General features: G+C 42.1%; 1 protein-coding gene and 1 long non-coding RNA gene across 11 annotated transcripts in view; one reads left to right on the forward strand and one right to left on the reverse strand.

Moving 5' to 3' along the window:
- Positions 1 to 236: 236 nt before the first annotated feature.
- LOC104846158 (uncharacterized) lies at positions 237 to 18,297 on the reverse strand. Of its 2 annotated transcripts, XR_010322536.1 has the most exons (6): positions 18,111 to 18,297; positions 17,503 to 17,665; positions 3,902 to 4,035; positions 3,393 to 3,530; positions 1,245 to 1,286; positions 237 to 803 (listed from the first exon to the last, which is right to left on the reverse strand). It is a non-coding gene; the product is annotated as an uncharacterized LOC104846158 (long non-coding RNA). The 2 variants fall into 2 exon arrangements; XR_010322537.1 differs by lacking the exon at positions 3,902 to 4,035.
- A 114-nt stretch (positions 18,298 to 18,411) lies between these two features.
- Positions 18,412 to 27,677, forward strand: part of PARP15 (poly(ADP-ribose) polymerase family member 15) — a 75,084-nt gene continuing 65,818 nt past the window's right edge. Inside the window, exons 1-5 of one of the 9 annotated variants that reach the window (XM_064289378.1) lie at positions 18,412 to 18,487; positions 18,877 to 19,025; positions 20,533 to 20,706; positions 21,396 to 21,492; positions 21,863 to 22,000. The gene's annotated coding sequence lies outside the window, so the exon portion shown is untranslated. The other 8 variants (XM_064289410.1, XM_064289677.1, XM_064289485.1 and 5 more) reach the window with 8 other exon arrangements.

Raw genomic sequence — 27,677 nt, forward strand, 5'->3', positions numbered from 1 at the left:
CCTTAAAGTGACCCATCTTATTTCTTCTCCCAAAGGAAAAAACAGTGTGCTCTTTTCGCTCCTATAGATTTGGTGTGTGTGGATGGTTGTTGTTATAACTTGTCATTGACATTTCTCAGTCCCCCCGCCCCCTCCCCCATCAATTTGCTCAGGAGAGAGGTAGCTACAACTGGCAGGACACAGCATTTTCAAAAGGCACTTCTCAGCACATAAACAGGGTAATTTCACCTGAAAAAAACAAGTCCAAGACAAAGAATCTGCAAAGTTTTCTTTTAATTATATGACAAATCCTATTTAACATTTCAAAGGAGTCCCCGTGTGGCACAAACAGTTAAGTGCTAGACTATTAGCCGAAAGGTTGGCAGTTTGAACCCACCCACGGGGACCTTGGAAGACAGGCCTGGAGACCTGCTTCTGAAAGGTTGCAGCCTGGAAAACCTCATGGAGCAGTTCTACTCCGCACATGCGGGGGCGCTGTACGTGGGAATTGACTCCATGGCAACTAAGGACAACAACAACGTTAGAAAGTTATGAGATATTTGGGGTAAGCTTGATAATCAAAGAGCACCACAAATATGTCTGGGCGTTGTGGGTCATCTGTGACAGAGTCAAGAGTTCTACGGGATTGTGAGGGTTCTCTGCTGGAGGGATAAGTAATCCTGCACGTCCACGTGTACAGACTCCAGTAAGAACTTAAGCAACATACATACGCCTTCTCCCATGTTCATCTGGTCTGGAGTATGTGTCACTGGCAGGACAGCTGACATCAACAGCAAAACTGGTTCCTTTTCCGTAGGCTGCAGCTGTAGAGAGAAAGACAAACGTCTAAGAACGTAGAAAGTTACGCAGTATGTAGAGTCACGCCCAAATCTGACGACATTTAAAAAACAAGTTCCTACACCCCAAAGCCAGTTTTCATCGTTTCTAAAATTCACTCCTACTGCCCTCAGAACGTTGCCAGTCTCCTTGAGGGTGAAACACAGTGAGTTCTACGCTGACAATGACAATATGGCTGCCATCTAGAATTCTACACTGCTTGGGAGTCAATAGACAACGCCAGAACTACCTGTTCATTTCATTCTGAGCAGTCAGATGCCCCTCTTCCTTACTATGCTTTCCAGCATAACTGAGATTAAGCTGTGTTGACTGACATGTGGCACTGAGCCTGCATCTGTCCCGTGGAAGAGGAGTCTCTTGTTATTCTTGTCTTGCCCATTGTTGGTGTCCATGTGCTTTTTCCTTACCTGGTAGCTCTGCCAGAGATGGATATTCTGTGTTCTCTAAATCTGCAAATGACAAAAGGCAAAACATTTTTGAAAGGACCTTAGAGTTTGGTCTACTGTGTTTGTTGCAGATTTTAAAATAAGCATTAAGGAGGAGGAGGAGGAGGATAAAATGCAAATGAATAGCAAATTCAGAGAGTAGGTACCTTGCAGTCTTTGGAAAAAAGATTCCCTAAAGGTATTTATTAGCATCTATACTTTGTAACAATGCTTATTAGTATATATTCTACTTAATAGAACTTATAACTTACACCTAAATACCTATATATGTTCCCTGGTATTCTTGTAGATCCACTAACATTCAAACATCTACACAAAATTTTGTAATCATTCAATAAGCACTTAACTGGTCATCTCCAAATTTATTTCGTGAGGCTTCTGACCCATGACAATTCTTTCTGAATTACTCCAATTATGGTTACAATTCACCTCATAATTGCCTACCATTTACCAGCTGTCATTGAGTCGGTTTCGACTCATGGTGACCCCATGTGCATCAGAGTAAAACTGTGCTACATAGGGATTTCACGGCTATGGCCTTTCAGAAACAGGTGGTAGGCATGTGCCTAACCATCTGTGCCACCCAAGGAGCCTCGTAACAGCCTAATCTAATGATTACTTCTCTCATGAACCATTCCCTCCTTGGTTATTTGTCTTTCTTGAAAGTCTTCTTTTTTAAAAAAAAAAAATGACACTCTATTGGTTCTCCTTCCTTCTAGAAAAATTAATTTAACAACCACTCAACAATCATCTACTGAATATCTACTAAGAAGCAAGAACTATGTTGAGTACCTGCACCAAGAAGCTTAAAATCTAGTGGGAAAGAATAACATGAAAACATATCACCACCCTCTAGAGTGGGGCCCTCGTGGCACAGTGGTTAAGAGCTATGGCTGCTAACCAAAAGGTCAACAGTTTGAATCCACCACCTGCTCCTGGGAAACCCTAAGAGGTAGTTCTACTTTGTCCTATTGGGTCACCATAAGTCCGAATCGACTTGATGGCTATGGGTTTCTGTTTTGTTTTTTTTTTTTTAGAGTAAAAAGAGATGGTTTAGGGGGACACACTGGAGCTAAGAAAGCATAAGAAAGAGATTCAGAGAATCTATGCTAGGAGAGAGAGAAGGAAATATAGAGGATGATGTTCTAGAAATAAGAAGAAGAGAGATTCAAGAAAAATGGAGTAGTTACAGGTAGTAGATATTGGGAAGAAGTCAAGTTTTAAAAGCAGAAGGAATGATTGTTTTGCTGAGCGTGAGGTCTTAAGGAGAGTGATGAAGGTCTGGAATGGGGTAATGCTTGAGGGAGATGAATGGAGGAAGCAATGAAGGATTCCTAACAGCCCGGAGGGTTCAGCTGAGGTTGGGGACCATGAATTAGTAATGATTTTATCTAAGGCCAGCAGAAGAAGAGCAGGTGGGTTATGGGATTAATCCAAACTTGGGGTTCTGCAAAATGACTATGATAGAAGGACAAAAGCAAAGAATGTTGGAGATACTGGAAAACACAACTGAAGTGAGTTTCTTGCTCTTCTTGTACTCTCAACGGCTTTTAATGCCATGAACCTCCTCCTCATCCTCCTCAAAGTTCTGTCCTTTCTACAAGAAGAATCCTTCTTCTGGTTCTCCTTCCATCTCAGGAATTAAGTTCATCCATTCCCTATGTATTGTGTCCTACTATGTGTTAGACACCGTGATGGGTTCTGTGAATGCAGAGATGAATAGAATAGGATGTGACTCCTACCTTAAGAAGCTCACTGTCTAATGGTGGAGTCAGGCAGGTTAACAAAGTACAATTTTAGAAATGTTATAATGTAGGTATGTGCACAATTATATGGGAGAAGCTGCTACATTTTAAATTATTAGAATGCCACCACTCTTCTCTGACACAGATAGAACAACAATAACCTTCTGATACACTCTTACATTTCATTGGCTAATGTCTTCATGCAGCATAGCAGACCTTTTGGGGATCTCCTGAAAATCCACTCTACCCCACCTCCAATGTGCACGAACTTCCTGTTTGGGGGGAATTGGCTTACACAAAAATTTAGGGTGGAGCCTAATTGGGTTAAAGCAGTCAGGGTAACCTCATGATGGGAATCACATACTGATTGGATCAGGTGACCCGGGCTCAGGCCTGTCAGCACACGGCAGTTCCCAGGCATGGAGGTTGGTCGAAGTGGTCCATTCAATACAAGGCTCAGGACTTTTGTCCAAGGATGGTGGGACAGAGCTCAGTTTCTCTTCTGTAGGATGTAAATGAGGAAGCACAGAATCCCTCGTTATTGCCAGAAGCCATCCTACAACCACTAGGGAACTCCTGCCTTAAGATGAAGCGGACACTGCTGACAGCAAAGCCAGTTAATATTCTTTAGGCAGTTTGAGTGAATATTTTTGTGAATTACAACTGAAAGTGTCCTAACATACACATTTAACCTTGGACTCTCCTTCATTACTGCTAATGACCATGTGTTTTGAAGTCTACAGAGCTTGAGTGAGTCTAATTCCAAAGAATATGAACATAATAAGACATAAAAGGAAAAGTGTTGTTGAAAAAGTTTTTCATGTTAGTTCCTTCAACATTTTTTTATGAAGTAATTTTTAAACACACCATTACCTTCTCTATTTTGTAGAAAAGACAAGTCTGATTGAGCTTGCCCATTACAGTGTTATATTCTGGTTGCCCAGGTTGGAGCCAGACCAAGCAGGGACCCTGCTGATTCATGTCAGTCCAGTGTCCAGGAACATCACCTAGAAAGTCAGCATTTAGTGAAAACACAATACCCAGTCCAGGCACTTCTGAAAACCAGGGCACTTCCTGTGCTCCTGTTTCCCATTCATGTAACGCTGGTCTATGAAAACTGGCCACACATTTCCGTAGTTGCCTTCGTTTATTAGCTTCAATTTTTTTTTTTAATAATTTTTATTGAGCTTTAAGTGAACATTTACAAATCAAGTCAGTCTGTCACATATAAGCTTATATACACCTTACTTCATACTCCCATTTACTCTCCCCCTAATGAGTCAGCCCTTCCAGTTTTTCCTTTCGTGACAATTTTGCCAGTTTCTAATCTTCTCTGCCCTCCCATCTCCCCTCCAGACAAGAGATACCAACACCATCTCAAGTGTCCACCTGATACAAGTAGCTCACTCTTCATCAGCATCTCTCTCCAACCCATTGTCCAGTCCCTTCCATGTCTGATGAGTTGTCTTCGGGAATGGTTCCTGTCCTGGTATTAGCTTCAGTTTTGTAAACACAGATGAAGTGAATGGTTCTGATGCCAATACAACACCTAATATCTTTATTAATGGTCTAGCTAAAATACTAGGCAAACTTAGACTTACTATATCTTCATATTAAAATTTCCCTGGAAATTCCAGAAGAAACTGGTATATAAACATGAAAGCAAATTTCACTTCATTTATCTGTTCACTTTTATGTTTTATTTAATGTGACTCTTTATTATTTTTCTCTGGAAGCCTGACTGCCCTGCTAAAGGTAGTTAAAGCCCATTGTTCTGTATCCCACCTTCAACACTAAGCAGAGAAAGCGCCATATACAGAAAATGGCAGGAATGCTTAGAGAATGCTTCCGCAGAAGGTGATGGTGCCCAGAGTTTTCCTTTTCTTTCCAATGATTTCTGGGAATTTCTAAAACGCTGAAGCTAGACATCAGATTGCCATGATGACATGACTAGTATAAATATGGCCAGGTTGCGTTAATGAGGAAAATTCCACAAGACGGTACAACACTGTAGATTTCTTCCTTAGAACGAAAACTGCAATTCACTTATTTTTAGTGAAACGTATACCACGCCTGGGAGAGGGATCCAGGGTATTCCTTTCCTGTTCAGCAAGTCTGTGTAGGGAGTTAGGTTCTGGTGTCACAGCAAGGCACCTAACCCTAATCATTAAACTCTTTTTAAGTTCCATCTTAAAAGAGTTCTTCTGGAGAAGTTTGTCACCAATAGGATGTGTAGTTTCTTCAAATTATGCTCTTTCTTTTTCCCACTGTGCACTCCCTTCAGGATCTTTTGGCCTAGTGATGTTTTGTCCTAGGTCTTGGGGTCCTTTTGGAACTGCTGCTTGCTTTCCTCTGAGTAAGTGAAGTTTTTCTTCTTGCCCCTATCTTTTCCATGCCAAGAAGTTCCAGAGTAGAAAGCTGCCAGGGCTTGAAATCAGAAGACCCAATCAGTCTCACTCTCTTACCAGCCATGGGACACTGAACAAGTAACACTACTTCTGAGTAAGTCTTTATTTTCTTCTCTTTAAAGAGAAATTACAGTATCTGCTCAATCTACCACCTCACAAGATTATTACAAGGATAACATATATAACAAGTGATGTGAAAGCACTTTAAGAATGCCAAGTCCTTTATAAATGTGTGGTTATTATTTTGAAAGTGGAGGGTCAATGAAAAAGAGGAAGATCCTTAAGGAACAGATTGACACAGCGACTGCAACAATGGTTCAAATATAGCAATGATTGTGGGGATGGTGCTGGACCCGGCAATGCTTCCTTTTATTACATATGGGGTTGCTATTAGTCAGAGCCAACTCAATGGCACCTAACAACACCATTTGAAAAACTGGTTAAGCTTGATATATATTTTTTTATATCATAGAGCTATTTGCATCTTAAAAGGGCATAAAGGCTAAAGCCAAGAGTATTTTTTTGAGAGGAAAGACTTCTGAATCATACCCTCAAGCCACATCAAATTCTGCTACCTACTCTGTCTGTGTAGAAAAAGTGACCCAGGCTAGACATTTTACAGATGAGGAAACTCAGTTCCAGGAGGTTGAAACTCATCCGGTGTCACAGGGAAGGTCACCATTAAAGTAAGCAATAGAATCTTGGTGTAGAGGCTTACAGCCCAGTGCCTCATGGAACCATAACACAGTACCTACCTTTCTTTAGGTTTTTGCCACTTGCCACACACTTTCCTGAGCTCTTCACCATATATCTCTTTTAAAATATAAGCGTCCCTCCACTTTCCCATTTCTGGTATTCAGGGTAAATGCCCTCCCCTACCCTTCTTTGTGCAAAGCCATAGTCTCTTCTCCAACTATGGGATTAAAAAACAGGAATCATGGCTCGGCCCTCAGTCTTTGCTCTCCTCACCCTTTATATTCTCTCTGATCATTATGTTTGTGTGTCAGCTTGGCTGGACCACGATTCTCAGAGGTTTGGCAGTTATGATATAGTTTGGCAATCATATAGTGATGTAATCACCTCCATGATGAGATCTGATAAAATGATCACCTCTACAATGGGACCTGCTGTGAGTAGCCAATCAGTTTAAAGGCAGTTTCCTTCAGGGTGTGGCCTGTGTCCAATACAGGTGAGCTTTCTGGCAAGGATGGTGGTCTTTTGCTGTCTCTGGACCCTACAGCTGACTCTTGTTCATCTGACCTCTGGTTCTTGGGACTTGAGCCAGCAGCTTACCTGCCAATCTTGGGATTTGTCAGCCTTCATAGCCTGTGAGCCAGAGGCCTGTTGTCTGACCTGCTGACCTTGTCTTCTCTAGCCCCTGCAGCTACGTGAGTCAGGAGAAGCCTCCAGCCTGACGCACAGACTTGAGAGTTTCTGGCCTATACAACAGCATCAGCCATTTCCGTAATATAAATCTCTCTCCCTCCCTCTCTCTCTCTCTCTATATATATGTATATAGACACTTTACTGGTTTTGCTTCTCTAGAGAACCAAGCCTAAGACATCAACCATAACTAAAAATGCACTAACAGCAGGAAATAAAGTAGATGTATGTGACCTCCTGAAAATTAAACACTTACACTGATCAAAAGAGTAAAAAGAGAATCTATAGACTGGCAGAAAATTTTCAGGTATAACATAGCCAAAAAAGAGTTAATCTCTAAAATTTATAGAAAACTTCAGTACCTCAACAACAATAAGACAAACAATCCAATTGAAAAATGGGCAAAGGACACAAACAGACACTTCTTTAAAGAAGACATTCGGGCAGCTAACAAACACATGAAGAATGCTCGTGATCATCAGCCTCTAGAGAGATGCAAAATTCAAACTACAATGAGATACCATCTCACCTGACAGCAATGGCACTAATCAAAAAACAGAAAACAACAAATGCTGGCAACGTTGTGGGGAGATTGGAACTCATACACTGCTGATGGCGATGTAAAATGGTACAACCACTATGGAAAACAACATGGTGTTTCCTTAAAAAGCTAGACATAGAAGTACCATACAATCTAGCAATCCCACTCCTAGGTGTATGTTGTTGTTGTTGTTAGGTGCCATCAAGTCAATTCCGACTCACAGCGGCCCTATGTATAACAGAACAAAACACTGCCCAGTCCTGAGCCATCCTTACAATCGTTGTTATGCTTGAGCTCATTGTTGCAGTCACTGTGTCAATCCACCTCTTTGAGGGTCTTCCCCTTTTCCACTGACCCTGTACTCTGCCAAGCATGATGTCCTTCTCCAGGGATTGATCCCTCCTGACAACATGTCCAAAGTATGTAAGACGCAGTCTCACTATCCTTGCCTCTAAGGAGCATTCTGGTTGTACTTCTTCTGAGACTGATTCATTCATTCTTTTGGCAGTCCACAGTATATTCAATATTCTTCGCCAACACCACAATTCAAAGGCATCAATTCTTCTTCGGTCTTCCTTATTCATTGTCCAGCTTTCACATGCATACGATGTGATTGAAAATACCATGGCTTGGGTCAGGTGCACCTTCATCTTCAAGGTGACATCTTTGCTCTTCAACACTTTAAAGAGGTCCTTTGCAGCAGGTTTACCCAATGCAATGCATCTTTTGATTTCCTGACTGCTGCTTCCACGGCTGTTGATTGTGGACCCAAGTAAAATGAAATCCTTGGCAACTTCAATCTTTTCTCCGTTTATCCTGATGCTGCTCATTGGACCAGTTGTGAGGATTTTTGTTTCCTTTATGTTGAGGTGCAATCCGTACTCAAGGCTGTGGTCTTTGATCTTCATTAATAAGTGCTTCAAGTCCTCTTCACTTTCAGCAAGCAAGGTTGTCATCTCCATAACGCAGGTTGTTAATAAGTCTTCCTCCAATCCTGATGCCCCGCTCTTCTTCACATAGTCCAGCTTCTTGGGTTATTTGCTCAGCATACAGATTGAATAGGTATGGTGAAAGAATACAACCCTGACACACACCTTTCCTGACTTTAAACTAATCAGTATCCCCTTGTTGTTTGAACAACTGCCTCGTGATCCATGGAAAGGTTCCTCATGAGCACAATTAAGTGTTCTGGAATTCCCATTCTTCACAATGTTATCCATAATTTGTTATGATCCACATAGTCGAATGCCTTTGCATAGTCAATAAAACACAGGTAAACATCCTTCTGGTATTCTCTGCTTTCAGTCAGGATCCATCTGACATCAGCAATGAAATCCCTGGTTCTACGTCCTCTTCTGAAATAGGCCTGAATTTCTGGCAGTTCCCTGTCCATATGCTGCTGCAGCCGTTCTTGAATGATCTTCAACAAATTTTTTCAGCTCATGGGCTGAACAAATAAAGCTGCTGAGTGACCTGCTGCTGTCTTTTCACAGCTCCTTGTGAAGCAGTACGGAGGTGATGACCCATATCATCTCACTGCAGTCCATTTTACTTCCCCTCTTCCCTTTTTGTCCTTATCCTCACTGCCCTGGGCTTGCATTTCCCAAACAAATTGTTTGCATCTTAATCTTTGCCTCCAGCTGTGTATTTTAGAGGCCTCAGACCCAATCAATAAAAAAGGAAATAATGTCCTACTCCCATATGGAAATCAAAACAAAAACACTACTAAAGTATAAGTGTAAGGAAGTCCAACAAAGGTCTGATTTTTCTCCTAATGATTACTTTGATGCTATTTTTGGGGGGCGAGTTGCAGGAGGGCATCAAATGTCTCAATATTTTAATCCTTTTTCTTTTTGGAGAGGAGGGCGTCCCTGATTTTGGTGCTCAGGAGATATATGGGTAATCCAAAACTGATGCTGGAGAGGTGAGACAGATACTCCAGGAGCAAGGGAGGGCAACTATAGTTTGGTAGAGTATTATAATATGCTTTCTCTTGAAGAGGAGAAGAGCTGAAACCTGGAGCTATATATATGTGTTTGCAGGCATTCATAAAAAAGGGCTGGAAGGAAGTTCACCCAAATGTTCACATTGCTTATCTCCAGGTGGTGGGATTAAGTACACTCAAATGTTCACATTAGTTATCTCCAGGCGGTGGGATCAAAAGGTGATTTTTGACTTAGGAGTTAAAATTGGAACTATTATTCTCTGTTCTTGACTATAAGGATTGTGACTCAGTTGAAGTAACAAGGACTCACCGGGACAGATAAACTGGGCCCTGAGTTATAAAAACAATAGCTAGGACAAAGTTGGAAAACATCTTTTAGGAAAACTTTCACATAAACAAACACTCACATAGAGCAAAAAAGACCCACATATTTTCTATTCTTATCTTTCTCTATTAACATTTAGTACATAGTAAGATTTGTTGGATCAAGGACGACTCTCCTGACTGTCATTACTAAAACTTATACCAATGATTATTAAGAAAGATAATTCGAACTGTAGAATCACATTTGATACAGCATTTTTTTTTTTTTTAGCCAACCTGTGAAAAGGTGAAGTTTTTAATGAATTTACCCATTTTTAATGTCTATATATACTGATGATTCTCTAACATTCCTCAGACTCAGGCAGACATAGCTCTGGCAGCATGTTTGTTCATCTCCCACTTCGGCCTCTTGGGATATATGGCAAATAAAATCTTTCTTTTTTCCTTTACTGTAACTTTGTGGTGATTTTAGTCTAGGATAATTAAATGGTACAGTTGCAGTAGTATTTTATGAAGCAACGAATCCAGTAGACCTCGAGGAGAGCTGGGACTACAGAGCAGACGCTGGCAAAGAGAGGGCCTATCTTCTGAACCCCACACTTTCGACACCGACAGGGCAAGTGCTCCAAGAAAATGAGCCCTTGCTTATTCTTTTTTGTTCAGTGTATTGTCTGAAGACTGGTTGCTTTGATTAAGGAGAAGCTTTCTTAGACTTTTGCTTCATCATTTGGTTAAGAGTGATATCTAGTGACTCTTTCAGTGGCCTGTAGTTTCGTGTCAGATTCCAGCATTTGAAATATTAAAGAAGCAATTTTATTCTCAAAGAGCTCTGGGTCACTATAAGCTGCAAAATTTGGGCATGAGTCAACCAGTAAAAGCCATTAGGGTAGTCGCCAGCACTCATCACAAACATGAAAGTTTCCCATGACAGGGTAAGTTGGTTGTGAGACAAGCTAGAGCATTAGGCTGCCTGCCACCCACAAGCAAATTCTCACACAGCAAAGGCCAAACAAAGCACTATCCAAATCCCACAGTGTTCCTTGTTAAGTTTCTTTTTGTGACTTAGAGAAAATCTGGAAAATAGTCTTCTATTTTAAAAACTCTTTCTTTTTGCCTCTCCCAATTTGAAATGGGACATAAGCAAGAGAAAAGCAAAATCAACAACCCACCATCCAGCACACCCGTGGCCTATATTTAAAGAATTTTGGGCCTAATTTGTTTCAGTATTTAGAAGAATGGCATGACTTAACAAAGGAAAAGGATTTGTTACAATGGCCTAAATGGGACACTGTTGAATTGCCCAGATTAGTTTTTTTAAGATGCAAATTAGAAGCAAAGGGATCTAAAATAAATCAAAATCAGTTGGAAGTCTTTTTTAATTAGTATTTTCAATCCTTGAGAAGGAAGCAAAGGAGTACTTTTGCTTCAGTTCAGGAAAACACTGCTAAGCAATCAAAGCAGATCTTAGCATTGCATAAACGTCAGTAAGTGCTATTTGATTCTTCAATGAATAGAACTCCTATGGGTATTAAAGCGGACAGAAAAAACTCAGAGGAAGGAAAAAGGAAAAACCTGATTCTTTATACCTTGATTTGACTTCTAGTTCTCTTTTAGCCAAATTACCTTTTCCTTTAAGCAATTTACTGGAAACTGAGTCTCTGCCTCCGTTAATGCCTTTGGTAGTTAAACCAAACCTGTTGCTGTTGATTGGATTCTGACTCATAGTGACCTTACTGGACAGATTAGAACTGCCCCATAGGGTTTCCAGGAAGTGGCTGGTGGATTTGAACTGCTGACCTTTTGGTTAGCAGCCGAACTCTTAACTTTGGTAGTTAGACAGGTTACATTAGCAGATGGACTGGTGGAAGTAACAGCTAAACCCTGGTCTAAAAGCTAATTAGGGACAACTGTAAAAGATTTTCCTGACCCTCGTGAAAATCACAGATATTTTTACATGTATTTACCTTTCTGACTAGCATCTATGAGCCGGGTGTTTTGGATGTACGCAATTTGTTACATATGCTACTAAGAAAAAAAGAAAAAAAAAAAAACAGCTAGATGGATGGCTGAAGCCAAAGCGGAAGGACCCAGAAGCAAGTTTAGTTACAAAAACTGGAGTTACAGGAAAAAACTTAAGAGATGAAATTCAGGATTTAGTTAAAAAATTAAGAAATGCATTTCCAAGAATATTTCCAAAAAAAGTTGATGGGACAATGTCTTAGTCATCTAATGCTGCTGTAACAGAAATACTACAAGGAAATGGCTTTAACAAAGAGAAGTTTATTCTCTCACAGTCCAGTAGTCTAGAAGTCTGAATTCAGGGCGCCTGGCTCCAAGACAAGGCGTTCTTTCTCTCTCAGTTCTGGTGGAAGGTCCTTGTCATCAGTCTTCCCTTGGTCTGGTCGCATCTCAGTGCAGGAACCTCAGGTCCACAGACAGGCTCTGCTCCCAGCACTGCTTTCTTGGTGGTATGAGGTCCCCATGTCTTTCTGCTTGCTTCTTTCTTTTATATCTCAAAAGAGATTGGCTTAACACACTATCTAATCTTGTAGATCTCATCAATATATCTGCCACTAATCCATCTCATTTACTTTACATCATAGGGATAGGATTAACAACACACAGGGAAATCACATCAGATGACAAAATGGTAGACAATCATACAATACTGGGAATCATGACCTAGCCAAGTTGACAGATATTTTTGGAGGACACAATTCAATCCATGACATTCCACCCTTTGGCCCCCCAAAATTCATGTCCTTGTCACATATAAAACATTTTCTCCCCATCATATGATAGCAAAAGTCTTAAATCAATTCCAAGTCCAAAATCCAAAAATTCCCCTTTGTCTGTGAAACTAGAATACAAGTTATCTGCTTCCAAAGTACAATGGCAGAACAGGCACACAGTAGGTATTTATATTACAAATGGGAGAGAGAAATTGGAGGGAAAGAAGGGATAAAAGGCACCAAGCAAGTCAGTAGAATTCATTACATTAGCCCTCAAGGCTTTGCAAATAATCCTCTGTTATCTGAGACAATTTACACAATGGCCCAGCCCTCCATATTCTAGGTACTGGCCACACTCTCTGGATTCAGAGGGGGCCCCTCAGCCCTGAGCTTCAGCTCCACTTTCCAGGCCCACTGGGATGGCAACTGTACTCCCTCAGCTTTAGGTGCACCACTTTCCTAGTCCATCTGAGTGGCAACTCCACCCTTAGAAATACCAGAGACCATGGTTTCACCCTTTGAAACTCCAGAGGTCCTGGCCATACCTTTTGAGACTAAGGCAACTTGGTTTCCTGTGTCCCCTGTCTCTTCAGGTCTTGCTTCCTTGGTCTTGGCCCTCAGGCCTAATGCCTGCATTTGCCCTGCTGGGTCAAGTGTTCCAAAGCTCTGCCACTCCACTGGTAAGTGCCTGGAGGCACCCCACTCCACCAGTAAACTATGGCCAGAAGGCACTGAGCTCTCTCGCTCCATGGGTCAGCAAGCCTAGCTCCACTCATCAGTGCCCATAGGCACCCCACTCCGCCAGGAATCCTCCTGAGCAAAGGCACTCAGCTCTTTTGCTCCATGGGTTTGCTCCCGCACTGTGTGACATTACTCTCCTTGTTCTGCTGCTGCTAGTCCTCTGATGCTGCTGGTCCTCTGTTGGTGCCGGCTCCTCCTGCTTCTCAGCATCTGCACTGTCTCTGGTGTTAAAAGTCCTCACTTGCTTCTGAGTCTTCTATCCATTCAGTTTCAAAACTGCTTCCACATTTTAGGTATGTTACAGCAGCACCCCACTCTTGGTACCAAATTCTGTCTTAGTCATCTAGTGCTGCTATAACAGAAATACATCAAGCATATGGTTTTAATGAGAGAAGTTTATTCTCTCACATTCCAGCAGACTAGAAGTCTGAATTCAGGGCGCTGGCTCTAGCGGAAGGCTTTCTCTCTCTGTCAGCTCTGGAGAAGGTCCTTAGTTATCAGTCTTCCCTTGGTCTGTAAACATCTTACTGCAGAAACCTCAGGTCCAAAGGGTGCGCTCTGCTCCTGGTGCTGCTTTCTTGGTGGTATGAGGCCCCCATGTTTCTCTGCTTGCTTCTCTCTTTTATATCTCAAAAGACATTGGCTTGAGACACTATCAAGTAGATCTCATCAATATACCTGGTACTAATCCATCTCATTACATCATAGTGATAGAATTCACAACACATAGGGAAATCACATCAGGTGACAAAATGGTAGACAGTCATACAATAGCCAGTTTGACAGATATTTTGGGGGGACACAATTCAATCTATGATAGATAAGGATTCAGGCTTGTAGACAAAAAAATTTATACTTTCATGGGTCGTTTTTCCAAACTGTTTGAAGAAAATTCAGGTTTCAGGGCTGTTACAAAAGAACACCAGCCTGTATTTTATTGTTTTGTTTTGTTTGTTTTTTTTTTTTTTTTTTTTGGAATTGTTGCCTGAACTAGTAGCTTTAGTGAAAAATCATAATCTGAATTGGGAAAATGTGACTCCTTCAGAATTGACTACAGTGGCTTACAAATTAGCTGAAACTAAGGAAGAAAAGAATAGCAAAAGTGAGTTGAAGGCTAGAGAGCAAAAAAGATATTAATGGGTTTACAGTTGCAGCAGCTGCAATGTAATGATAGGGTTGTGGCCAAAGGACAGCCTCAACCAAACACACCCAAAAACAAGCTCATTTGTAACTACCGTTAAGAAGCCTGGTTACTTTAAGAGGGATTGTTTAAAACTTAAGAATAAACAAAGAGCACTGCCATTACCACCATGGTGACTCTGCTGTGAGAATTTAGGGGTCTTCACCATGGCTGTCCTTAACAGTCAGCTAGAAACAATGCTCCAGGTAAATGGGGAGCCTTGTACCTTCCTGGTTGACACAGGTTCTACCATGTCGGCAATAAATCCTCCATGTCTATGAAACCCCCTTTCTTGGAGTTACAAAATTTCTAAAGTCGTGGGAGTTTGAAATGAATAACAAATTTTGCCTCATTCAGAGCCACTACCAATATTTTTAGGATGCACTGATGATTTACATCCATTTCTTCTCAGTGATGATGCCCCTGTTAATCTATTAGGGCTATATTTATTATCCAAATGGGGAGGCCATATACAGTTTACTGACACTGTAGAAATTCTATTCAACTTTCCTCTGTTAGATGACTCAGTTACTGAGAGAAAAGTAGAAGATGCATTATGCTTTATTCAAAGATTAATGGAAGTAGAAGAAACTACAGAACAGGTTCAGGGAGGAGAGAAGGAATTAGAGCAAGTACCCATTGAGCTTTGGGCAAAGTCAACCACAGACGAAGGAAAAGTCTTGTCAGCTAAACCTATTCAGGTGCAAACAGATACTTTTAAAACCTGTGCCTAGAATAGTTCAATATCTACAAAGCCTGAAGCTATAGCAGAGTTAGGACCTATTATTCAAGATTTTCTTCAGCAAGGTCTAATTATACCATGACTAGTCCTTGTAATACTTCTATTTTTCTGGTAAAAAAGAAAAAAATTATGGAGGGTGGAGATTTGTACAAGATTTAAGAGCCATAAATAAGATTACAATATGTAGAGTCCCTGAAGTTCCCAATCCTCATTTACTCTTAGCCGAGGTACCAAGCAGTGTTGTATGATTCACAGATTTAGATATTTTGTTATTTGTTGTACTCTTTATCACGTTGCTAATCTATATTAATTAACTTTGATTTAAAATGATGTTGATTGTTTATATAGTTATTCCTTTATTTGTTAGGGGAACAGATACTTGGAATGAAAATGCTTTTGTTTGATTGTTACAATCTGTAACGAGTGCTGGTAATTTGATATAGTGTTGGATTTGTACCTGTATAGAATTACAACTAGGAAGAATATCTGTGATAATTCTCTAATGAAAACTTGGTTGACACATGTATATGCTTCTGTACTTTCTGTATCTTCTAGAAAAACTTTGTGTGCTCCAAATGGATGTATGTTTTTGTGTGGTGGATCCAATATACTAGTTTAGATGATCCCTTTCCAACTGACAGTGAATTTACATGGGCAATCTCTTATTTAGATTCCTGGCAAATGCATGGGCAATACACTTTGGGAGCTTCAGGATTACCTTTAGATATTCATAGTAGTGATGCTACTAAATATTGGGAATGAAACCAAAACCAAACCCATTCCTGTGGAGTCAATTCTGACTCACAGTGACCCTATAGGAAAGAGTAGGACTGCCCCACAGGGTTTCCAAGGAGCACCTGGTGAATTTGAACTGCCGACCTTTTGGTTAGCAGCCAACCTCCTAACTACTGCGCCACCAGGGTTCCAAATATTGGAAAGGTAATGTTAAATTGCTACACAGTATAAAATGAGAGTCTGAAGAACTCACAGGTCCAACACTCAGGGTGCAGTTCGTCATTTCTAAGAGCTTTAATTCCTACTTATGGTATAGTTGAATTGGAGAAATCTTGAAAAAAATTACCAATCACTATGGGACAAAGGAGACCCTGTGGCATAGTGGTTAAGAGCTACAGCTGCTAACCAAAAGGTCCGCAGTTCGAATCTACCAGGTGCTCCTTGGAAACTCTATGGGGCAGTTCTACTCTGTTCTATAGGGTCGCTATGAGTCGGAATCAATTCAACGCAATGGGTTTTTGGGATGGGACAAAAAGCTGATGAAGTTGCTAACGGAATGGAAACACAACAGCAATCTCTGCCCTTATTAGTCAAAGTGACATTAGATAACAGAATAGTCTTAGATTTTTTATAAGCCCAATAAGGTGGAGCCTGTGCTGTAGCAAATATTTCTTGTTGCATTTGGATAAACAACACAGGAAAAGCAGAAAAAGATACACATAGAATTAGACAGCAAGCTACTTGGTTACATAGTATAATACCCCTACAAACATCAGATTAATTTGGTTGGTTACCATCGGGAATCAGAACACGGGCTAGATCACTATTGCAAGGAATAGGGATATTCCTAGTCTGCATCCTGGTAGTATTTGGCATAATAAAACTTATCCTCTATTGTCTTACATGCTTAAAAGGTGAAACAAAGGCTCAGACTAAAATGTACATAGATTCTGCTCATTTCTGCAATGCAATTGATGGAACCGTCACTCTTATTTAAGATCCTGGTGAAGAACCAGATGGTATCTATTGGAAACACAGCACCATGAGTTTAAAGAACCTACCATGGCTGCCATCTAGGAGCTTGACCGAGTCCAGGTTTTAATCATGGATGTGTTATCTCCAATTTCTGATCAAAAGGAGGGAGTGATCTAGGACTTAAAATTGGAGCCATTATTCCCTGTCCTTGAGTATAAAGAATGTGACTCAGCTGGAGCAACAAGGACTCACCAGGACACATCAACTGGGCCCTGAGCTATAAAAATGACAGGTAGGACAATCTTGGAAAACATCTTTCGGGAAACCTTTCACATAAACAAATACTTAAGAGCACAAAGCCCAGTGCCATCGAGTCAATTCTGACTCCAAGCAACCCTATAAGACAGTAGAACTGCCCCATAGAGTTTCTAAGGAGCGCCTGGCAGACTCAAACTGCCGACCCTTTAGTTAACAACCGTAACACTTAACCACTATGCCACCAGGGTTTCCAAGAGCACAAAAGGCCCATATATTTTCCACTTTTATTTTTCTCTATTAGCATTTACTAAATAATAAGATTTGTTGGACCTTATGAAGACCCTTCTGACTGTTGTTACTGAACAGTGGACCAATGATTATTAAAAAAGACAATTCAAAATGTTGAATCACAATGATTTAGCATTTTTTAGCCTGTCTGTGAAAAGGTGAAGCTTTTAATGATTCTACCCATTTGTAATGTCTACATATACTGATGATTCTGTGACATACCTCAGTGTCAGGCACGCATAGCTCTGGCAGCATGCTTGTTCATCTCTCACTTTTGCCTCTTGGAACATATGTGGAATAAAATACTTCTTTTATGTCTTACTATAATTTTGTGGTGATTTTGCCTTAGGACACTTAGGTTCTGTACTTATTCCTTCCTTTCCTCCTATAAAAAAAAAAACAAAACACTGCCATCGAGTAGTGAGCATATATTACTTCTGTAATCTTCAAAAATAGACCAATGGATCATTATTTTACAAATAAAAGTGGAATGCCTGAACAAGGACACCTGCCCACCAACGTCCAGGGGCAGGAAGTGGCTTCTTAGGACAACTGAGAAATATAAGGGGCCTGGGGATTAGGATATTAGCAAGCATCGACCTTAAGGCGTGATCAGACCAGATCCCAGACTGGGATTCTCTTCTGCTGTCGGGCTGAGTCTCTTGGCAGCTGAAGCCCCCAGTTCGTGTCCCCCCCAGACAGTGCCATCCTTTCTCCCGCCCTCTCTCCTGGGTCAGCGGGGGCTGCTTCTAGCAGGACACCCGCGGGGCTGGCCCAGGACGGCTTTGCACCCCCAGCCCGGGCCCGCACCTCCGCCGCCCACAGCTCACCTGCCCTTTCCCTGAACTCCACCCGGAAGGTGTCCGGGGCGCTGTCGCCCAGGGCCCGCACGGTGCACTCCCCGCCGCCCGAGCGCCGGCTCTGGAAGTAGCTCTCCAGCTTCCTGCGCAGCCGGGGGCCGGGCTCGGACACCCGCACGACGAGCGGGGACGGCGGGCAGGGCGCCGAGGCCTTGGCTCTGCGGGCGGGCGGGCGGGCTGCGCGGGCTCCGGGCGGGGGTAGGGCCGGCCTGAGGCGAAGGCACGTCCTGCCCCCGGGACTTGGGCCTCAGAGTTTCAGTTTCGTTTCCCCAAACCCCCCCCCCCGTTCCTGGAGAGCCTCTTCTGCCTCTTTTGTTGTCGCCACTGTGACTGTGGCCTTAGGCCAGGTGAGTAGGTGCCGGCGTCGGTGGGAGCTGGAGGGAGCGGGTTTCTTGGGACTTGCAACTCTCAGGTCTCTGGTCCTGCAGGCTGGGGCGGGGAGTGGGCGACGGCCGGGGTCCCAGGGCCGGGTCTCCCCACCCAAGGATGTAAACTGGTCAGATGCCCAAGTGGAAGACAGTAAGTTTCTCCTGTGTTTGTCATTCTTTGAAACTCTTGTTGTTCTTATTACTGTCGTTTGCTGCCAAAATATAGTTCACATTCTGAGTTCAGGTAAAAAAAAAAAGTGCTTAGATTTTTTTCTTAAATGTGTTCACATGCTCTATGACATCTGCCAACTTTACCCTTTAACTGACTTTTGGGGCTTTTCTGCCTCCTTTTCTTCCTTTGCCAACAGTACTGAACTGCTTGCTGCTGTGTGTTCTCGGGAGAATGGTGAGGCCCTTGAGGTCAGGGCCTGCAAAGGGAGGCGGACTTCTGAAGAAAGAATTAAAATCTCTGGAAGACCTCCAAGAGGAAGCATCAACTAAGAGGGTTGGGGGTGAGGTGAGGAGGGTGAGGAGTGTGGAGCAGGCAGGGGCATCTGAGGCCCAGGGATCACTGTGGTCTGAAGCACAGAGCTGGGAGAAGATGAGATGGGACAGGGAAGAAGGGTCAAGATGAGTGCTGCCCAATAGAAATATAACAGGAGCCACAAGAGCCAACCCCATTGTGATTTAGAATATTTTACTAGCTGTATTTTAAAAAGTGTCAAGGAACAGGTGAAAATAATCTTAATTATGTGTTACTTAATTCAGTACCAAAAATGTATTTATTTCAACATGTAATCAGTGTTAAAAATGCATCAGTGAGATATTGTCCCTTCTTTTTGTCAGGCTAAGGCTTTGCCATGCAGTGTGAATCTGGCCCTTACATCAGGTCTCAGTTGGGACAGGCCACATTCCAAGGCTCAATAGCTACATGTGCCTGGTGGTCCACACTGGACAGCACAGGTGGACATGGTGAAAGGTCTTAACGATCAGTGGGGAGAAATGGAAGGGTTTTGAGCAGGGGAGGCAGGAGCATGGCATTCCAGATTTGGGTATTAGAAGAGTGACAAGCCAGATCTACATCTTAGAAAAATGGTGTTTATCAAAAATGTGGAGGATACATTTCCAAGCAGGGATGAATGAGGCAGAGGGGCCGGAGATGAGGTTTTTGCATATCGCTCTAAGACTGGTCAATCTTTAAGGAGGGTAGTTTGCCAATACTCTTAGAACTATGGAGCCCTGGTGGCAGGGTGGGGAAACCCTGGTGGTATAGTGGTTAAGTGCTATGGCTGCTAACCAAAAGGTAAGCAGTTCAAATCCACCAGGCGCTCCTTGGAAACTCAATGGGGCAGTTCTACTCTGTCCTATGGGGTTGCTATGAGTCGGAATCAACTCGATGGCAAAGGGTTTTTTTTTTTTTTGGTGGCACAGTGGGTAAGAGCTCAGCTGCTAACCAAAAGGTCGCCAGTTCAAATCTCCTCACTGCTCCTTGGAAACCCAAGTTTCTACTCTGTCCAAAAGGGTCTCTGTAAGTCAGAATTACTCTACTGCAATGGGTTTGGTTTTTCATTTGGTTTATCATGATTATAATTGCATATACAGTTACTTTATGATTCTGCTTTCCCCTTTCTATGAATTTCCCCTATTAATATGGTAGTACCTGCCTGTGGTTACCTATGTATGAGGTTATACATTACAGCCTTATTTATAAAAGGTAAAAAATGGGAACCCCCTCCTTGATGGTAAAGGTTGTGTGTCAACTTGGTTGGGTCATGATCCTCAGTGGTTTGGCAATTTGATGGCTTTTTAATGACATAGCAAACTTGATAATGAGGTATGATATATATAGTATGATCACCTCCTTGATGAGATCTGTTGTGAACAGCCAGTCATTTGAAAGGGAGTTTCCTTGGGTGTGTAGACTTCCTGGCAAGGCTCACTCTGGCTTGTGCTCACTCTGTATCCTCTTCATCTGACCTCAGATCCTTGGAACTTGAGCTAGTAACTCACCTGCTGTCTTACAGGCTGTTCTTGGGATTTGTCGGCCTCCACAGCCTGTGAGCCAGAGGCCTCCCGTCTAACCTTCTGATTTTGGATTCACCAGCACCTGTGGCTACGTGAGTCAGGAGATGCCTCCTGCCTGACCCATGAACTTGTGACTTTCCAGCCTCTCCAACTGTGTGAGCCTTTTCTTTTATGTAAGTCTCTCTATATATTTATATGCTGTACTGGTTTTGTTTCTGTGGTGAGCCCAACCTAAGACACCCTCAATGTCCATCCATAGCAGACTAACAGTTAAATAACTTCTAGCCTATCTATGCAATAGAATACCATGAGCTGTAGGAATGATGAGGAAGCTCACTGTGTGCTAATACGGAAAGATTTCTAGGATACATTAAGGGGAAAAGTCAAGCTGCTGAAGAGTAGGTATACAGTGCTACCTTTTGTGTAAAAATACCTCTGGAAGGATATGGAAATAACTAATAACATTGGTTATCTCCAGTAAGGGAAATTTGGTGAGGGGATTGGGAGTAGGGCTAGAGGGAGCCATTTTCACTTTTTGAATGTCATGCTATTCAGACAACAAATGTCATACCTTACAAATGATGAAGTGTAAAATCAGAGTCATTTAAATCTTTCTAAATAGTGTACTGCCATAGCCCAGGCAAGAGGCACTGAGGCGCTGAAGGGAGGCAGCCTCCTGAGCAAGGAGGGTAGGGGCGTATTTGAAAGTGACTTAAATGATAGGACCAGTTGCACCTGAGAGAAAAGAGATGGTTCAAGGCCAATTTCTAGGTTGCCCACTTGAGTGGGTAAATGACGTATTATTTACTGGACAGTGAAATCCACGGAATAGAGCATGCTTTTTTTTTTTTTTTGTGGTGAGGTGGATGAGGACGAGGGAACTCCAACCTGGGCAACCAGAATATAACACTGTAATGGGCAAGCTCAATCAGACTTGTCTTTCCTACGAAATAGAGAAGGTAATGGTGTGTTTAAAAATTACTTCATAAAAAATGTTGAAGGAACTAACATGAAAAACTTTTTCAACAACACTTTTCCTTTTATGTCTTATTATGTTCATATTCTTTGGAATTAGACTCACTCAAGCTCTGTAGACTTCAAAACACATGGTCATTAGCAGTAATGAAGGAGAGTCCAAGGTTAAATGTGTATGTTAGGACACTTTCAGTTGTAATTCACAAAAATATTCACTCAAACTGCCTAAAGAATATTAACTGGCTTTGCTGTCAGCAATGTCCGCTTCATCTTAAGGCAGGAGTTCCCTAGTGGTTGTAGGATGGCTTCTGGCAATAACGAGGGATTCTGTGCTTCCTCATTTACATCCTACAGAAGAGAAACTGAGCTCTGTCCCACCATCCTTGGACAAAAGTCCTGAGCCTTGTATTGAATGGACCACTTCGACCAACCTCCATGCCTGGGAACTGCCGTGTGCTGACAGGCCTGAGCCCGGGTCACCTGATCCAATCAGTATGTGATTCCCATCATGAGGTTACCCTGACTGCTTTAACCCAATTAGGCTCCACCCTAAATTTTTGTGTAAGCCAATTCCCCCCAAACAGGAAGTTCGTGCACATTGGAGGTGGGGTAGAGTGGATTTTCAGGAGATCCCCAAAAGGTCTGCTATGCTGCATAAAGACATTAGCCAATGAAGTGTAAGAGTGTATCAGAAGGTTATTGTTGTTCTACCTGTGTCAGAGAAGAGTGGTGGCATTCTAATAATTTAAAATGTAGCAGCTTCTCCCATATAATTGTGCACATACCTACATTATAACATTTCTAAAATTGTACTTTGTTAACCTGCCTGACTCCACCATTAGACAGTGAGCTTCTTAAGGTAGGAGTCACATCCTATTCTATTCATCTCTGCATTCACAGAACCCATCACGGTGTCTAACACATAGTAGGACACAATACATAGGGAATGGATGAACTTAATTCCTGAGATGCAAGGAGAACCAGAAGAAGGATTCTTCTTGTAGAAAGGACAGAACTTTGAGGAGGATGAGGAGGAGGTTCATGGCATTAAAAGCCGTTGAGAGTACAAGAAGAGCAAGAAACTCACTTCAGTTGTGTTTTCCAGTATCTCCAACATTCTTTGCTTTTGTCCTTCTATCATAGTCATTTTGCAGAACCCCAAGTTTGGATTAATCCCATAACCCACCTGCTCTTCTTCTGCTGGCCTTAGATAAAATCATTACTAATTCATGGTCCCCAACCTCAGCTGAACCCTCCGGGCTGTTAGGAATCCTTCATTGCTTCCTCCATTCATCTCCCTCAAGCATTACCCCATTCCAGACCTTCATCACTCTCCTTAAGACCTCACGCTCAGCAAAACAATCATTCCTTCTGCTTTTAAAACTTGACTTCTTCCCAATATCTACTACCTGTAACTACTCCATTTTTCTTGAATCTCTCTTCTTCTTATTTCTAGAACATCATCCTCTATATTTCCTTCTCTCTCTCCTAGCATAGATTCTCTGAATCTCTTTCTTATGCTTTCTTAGCTCCAGTGTGTCCCCCTAAACCATCTCTTTTTACTCTAAAAAAACAAAACAGAAACCCATAGCCATCAAGTCGATTCGGACTTATGGTGACCCAATAGGACAAAGTAGAACTACCTCTTAGGGTTTCCCAGGAGCAGGTGGTGGATTCAAACTGTTGACCTTTTGGTTAGCAGCCATAGCTCTTAACCACTGTGCCACGAGGGCCCCACTCTAGAGGGTGGTGATATGTTTTCATGTTATTCTTTCCCACTAGATTTTAAGCTTCTTGGTGCAGGTACTCAACATAGTTCTTGCTTCTTAGTAGATATTCAGTAGATGATTGTTGAGTGGTTGTTAAATTAATTTTTCTAGAAGGAAGGAGAACCAATAGAGTGTCATTTTTTTTTTTTAAAAAAAGAAGACATTCAAGAAAGACAAATAACCAAGGAGGGAATGGTTCATGGTTTGAAATGCTTTTGAGAGGCTTAGAGAGAAGTAATCATTAGATTAGACTGTTACAAGGCTCCTTGGGTGGCACAGATGGTTAGGCATATGCCTACCACCTGTTTCTGAAAGGCCATAGCCGTGAAATCCCTATGTAGCACAGTTTTACTCTGATGCACATGGGGTAACCATGAGTCGAAACCGACTCAGTGACAGCTGGTAAATGGTAGGCAATTATGAGGTGAATTGTAACCATAATTGGAGTAATTCAGAAAGAATTGTCATGGGTCAGAAGCCTCACGAAAGAAATTTGGAGATGACCAGTTAAGTACTTATTGAATGATTACAAAATTTTGTGTAGATGTTTGAATGTTAGTGGATCTACAAGAATACCAGGGAACATATATAGGTATTTAGATGTAAGTTATAAGTTCTATTAAGTAGAATATATACTAATAAGCATTGTTACAAAGTATAGATGCTAATAAATACCTTTAGGGAATCTGTTTTCCAAAGACTGCAAGGTACCTACTCTCTGAATTTGCTATTCATTTGCATTTTATCCTCCTCCTCCTCCTCCTCCTTAATGCTTATTTTAAAATCTGCAACAAACACAGTAGACCAAACTCTAAGGTCCTTTCAAAAATGTTTTGCCTTTTGTCATTTGCAGATTTAGAGAACACAGAATATCCATCTCTGGCAGAGCTACCAGGTAAGGAAAAAGCACATGGACACCAACAATGGGCAAGACAAGAATAACAAGAGACTCCTCTTCCACGGGACAGATGCAGGCTCAGTGCCACATGTCAGTCAACACAGCTTAATCTCAGTTATGCTGGAAAGCATAGTAAGGAAGAGGGGCATCTGACTGCTCAGAATGAAATGAACAGGTAGTTCTAGCGTTGTCTATTGACTCCCAAGCAGTGTAGAATTCTAGATGGCAGCCATATTGTCATTGTCAGCGTAGAAATCACTGTGTTTCACCCTCAAGGAGACTGGCAACGTTCTGAGGGCAGTAGGAGTGAATTTTAGAAACGATGAAAACTGGCTTTGGGGTGTAGGAACTTGTTTTTTAAATGTCGTCAGATTTGGGCGTGACTCTACATACTGCGTAACTTTCTACGTTCTTAGACGTTTGTCTTTCTCTCTACAGCTGCAGCCTACGGAAAAGGAACCAGTTTTGCTGTTGATGTCAGCTGTCCTGCCAGTGACACATACTCCAGACCAGATGAACATGGGAGAAGGCGTATGTATGTTGCTTAAGTTCTTACTGGAGTCTGTACACGTGGACGTGCAGGATTGCTTATCCCTCCAGCAGAGAACCCTCACAATCCCGTAGAACTCTTGACTCTGTCACAGATGACCCACAACGCCCAGACATATTTGTGGCGCTCTTTGATTATCAAGCTTACCCCAAATATCTCATAACTTTCTAACGTTGTTGTTGTCCTTAGTTGCCATGGAGTCAATTCCCACGTACAGCGCCCCCGCATGTGCGGAGTAGAACTGCTCCATGAGGTTTTCCAGGCTGCAACCTTTCAGAAGCAGGTCTCCAGGCCTGTCTTCCAAGGTCCCCGTGGGTGGGTTCAAACTGCCAACCTTTCGGCTAATAGTCTAGCACTTAACTGTTTGTGCCACACGGGGACTCCTTTGAAATGTTAAATAGGATTTGTCATATAATTAAAAGAAAACTTTGCGGATTCTTTGTCTTGGACTTGTTTTTTTCAGGTGAAATTACCCTGTTTATGTGCTGAAAAGTGCCTTTTGAAAATGCTGTGTCCTGCCAGTTGTAGCTACCTCTCTCCTGAGCAAATTGATGGGGGAGGGGGCGGGGGGACTGAGAAATGTCAATGACAAGTTATAACAACAACCATCCACACACACCAAATCTATAGGAGCGAAAAGAGCACACTGTTTTTTCCTTTGGGAGAAGAAATAAGATGGGTCACTTTAAGGCCAAGATGTCATCATTCTTACTGGAATATGGTAAGACATCAAACTGTGGCTCCTAAACCCTACAGTTAAGTGGATAGGCTGCCCCGTTGTACGGCTGTAACAGCTGGGGATTGTGCCAATTTCTTTAAGAAACACTTACGGAGCAGCTGAATCAAAGAATATTGCTTTCAAATGCGTTGAGGAACAAATAAGGTAAAAATGAATTGCATTGTTATATAATGCTATAAAACAAATCGCCACTTAATCTCACACAATCTTTGTGAATCAGGAATCTAGGTTTCACACTGAACAAAGTTAAGGCCACACTTTCTATTCGATCCCTAATTATACAATAGTCTATCTACCATTTTTCATCTAACATTAATACAATAAGTATTTTTGTTACTAATTTTTTTCTATAAACATAATTTTAATGGCTGAGATATTCTGCTAATTATCTTTCCTATCTATCTGTCTATAATCATACAGTTTAAAGATATGATCACCATTACTTATTGTTTAATAAGCCGATTTTTCATTTTTTAGTACATCTATATAATTCTCCCCATGTTATTAAATACCTTATAAATAATTTTCCCCATGTCATTAAATATCTTATAACTCATTTTTAAAGGTTGCATAGTATTTCACTGTGTGTTTATATACATATGTCTTATCTTAGTAGGGTTCCTGAATTTCTAAGTACAGGACTGGAAATCTCCCTTCCCTCCCTGAAGTTCCTGAGGGAAATACAATCCTAGAGAACAAAGCAAGTTTAAGTGATGCTCAGTTAAGACCTGGGCTTTGGCCCCTGTCTTAGTCATCTAGTGCTGCTATGACAGAAATACCCCAAGTGGATGGCTTTAACAAACAGAAATTTAGTTTTTCACTGAAGTCTGAATTCAGGATGCCAGATCTAGAGGAAGGCTTTCTCTCTCTGTCAGCTCTGGAGGAAGATCCCTGTCTCTCCAGTTTCTGCTTCCTGGTTCCTCGAAGATCTCCTTGTGTCTTGATATCTATCTTCCCTCACCTCTGCTTCTTAGGCTTGCTTGTTTAATCTCTTTTACATCTCAAAAGAGATTGACTCAAGACATACCCTACATTAATCCTGCCTCATTAACATAACAAAGACCACCATTCTTAGATGGGATTCTAACCACAAGCATAAAAACCCAAAAAACCAAACCCATTTGGAGAGGGATGCTGGCGAGGAGGAAAGCCTGGTGGCTTAGTGGTAAAGTGCTAAGGCTGCTAACCAAAGGGTTAGCAGTTTGAATCTGCCAGGCGCTCCTTGGAAACTCTGTGGGGCAGTTCTGTTCAGTCCTATAGGGTCAATATGGGTTGGACTCGATGGCGCGGGGTTTGGTTTGGTTTTTTTGGCTGGTGAGGAGTGAGCTTCTTGGATCAGGTGGACACTTGAGACTCTGTTGGCATCTCCTACCTGGAGGGGAGATAAGAGGGTAGAGGGGGTTAGAAGCTGTCGAAATGGACATGAAAAGAGAGAGTGGAAGGAGGGAGCAGGTTGTCTCATTAGGGGGAGAGCAACTGGGTGTATGTAGCAAGGTTTAGTGGGTTAGCAAAGTGTATATAAGTTTTTGTGTGAGAGACTGACTTGATAGGTAAACTTTCACTTAAAGCACAATAAAAATTAAAAAAACAAACAAACCAAACGCATTGGTTCCAACTCATAGGGATCCTATAAGACAGAGTAGAACTGCCCTCTAGAGTTTCCAAGGAGCTCCTGGGGGATTTGAACTGCCGACCTTTTGGTTAGCAGCCGTAGTAGCTCTTAAGCACTACGCCACCAGGGTTTCCCTTGAGTGCAGCACACCGATAGTATTAAAGTTTTAGTGGATTGGTTTTTGGAATGTTAAATAACATTTGAGGAAAAATAAAAAGGCCCAAATTCAATAAAAAAAGTTGGCCCGCGCTCTGTTCTCCTCCAGATCGGCAGTTACAACACAGTGTGGTAAGCCTCTCCGTAGAAGTGTAGGCACTGGGAGTTTCACTGCTCAGGGGCCCAAGCTGAGCAGCCCCATTGCCCCCTCCTCATCAAAGTCCTCCCTCTGATATAGGTCCTCCGGAGCCCCACCGTGCTTCCCTGAGAAAAGCGCCAGGGAGAAGGGCAGGCTCGAGGTCTCTGGGCCGACCATATACTCCTCCCTTCCTGATGTTTTTGACTCCAAGTAGAGCTGCGACTTGGTGCTCATGCTTCAAGGGCAGAGTTGGGGCCCCAGGACCGTTAGTTCAGTAGCAGGAAGACAACTGGCACAGTCGTCTTC

Source organism: Loxodonta africana, chromosome 1, assembly GCF_030014295.1.
Source record: "Loxodonta africana isolate mLoxAfr1 chromosome 1, mLoxAfr1.hap2, whole genome shotgun sequence".
Classification (NCBI taxonomy): Eukaryota; Metazoa; Chordata; class Mammalia; order Proboscidea; family Elephantidae; genus Loxodonta; species Loxodonta africana.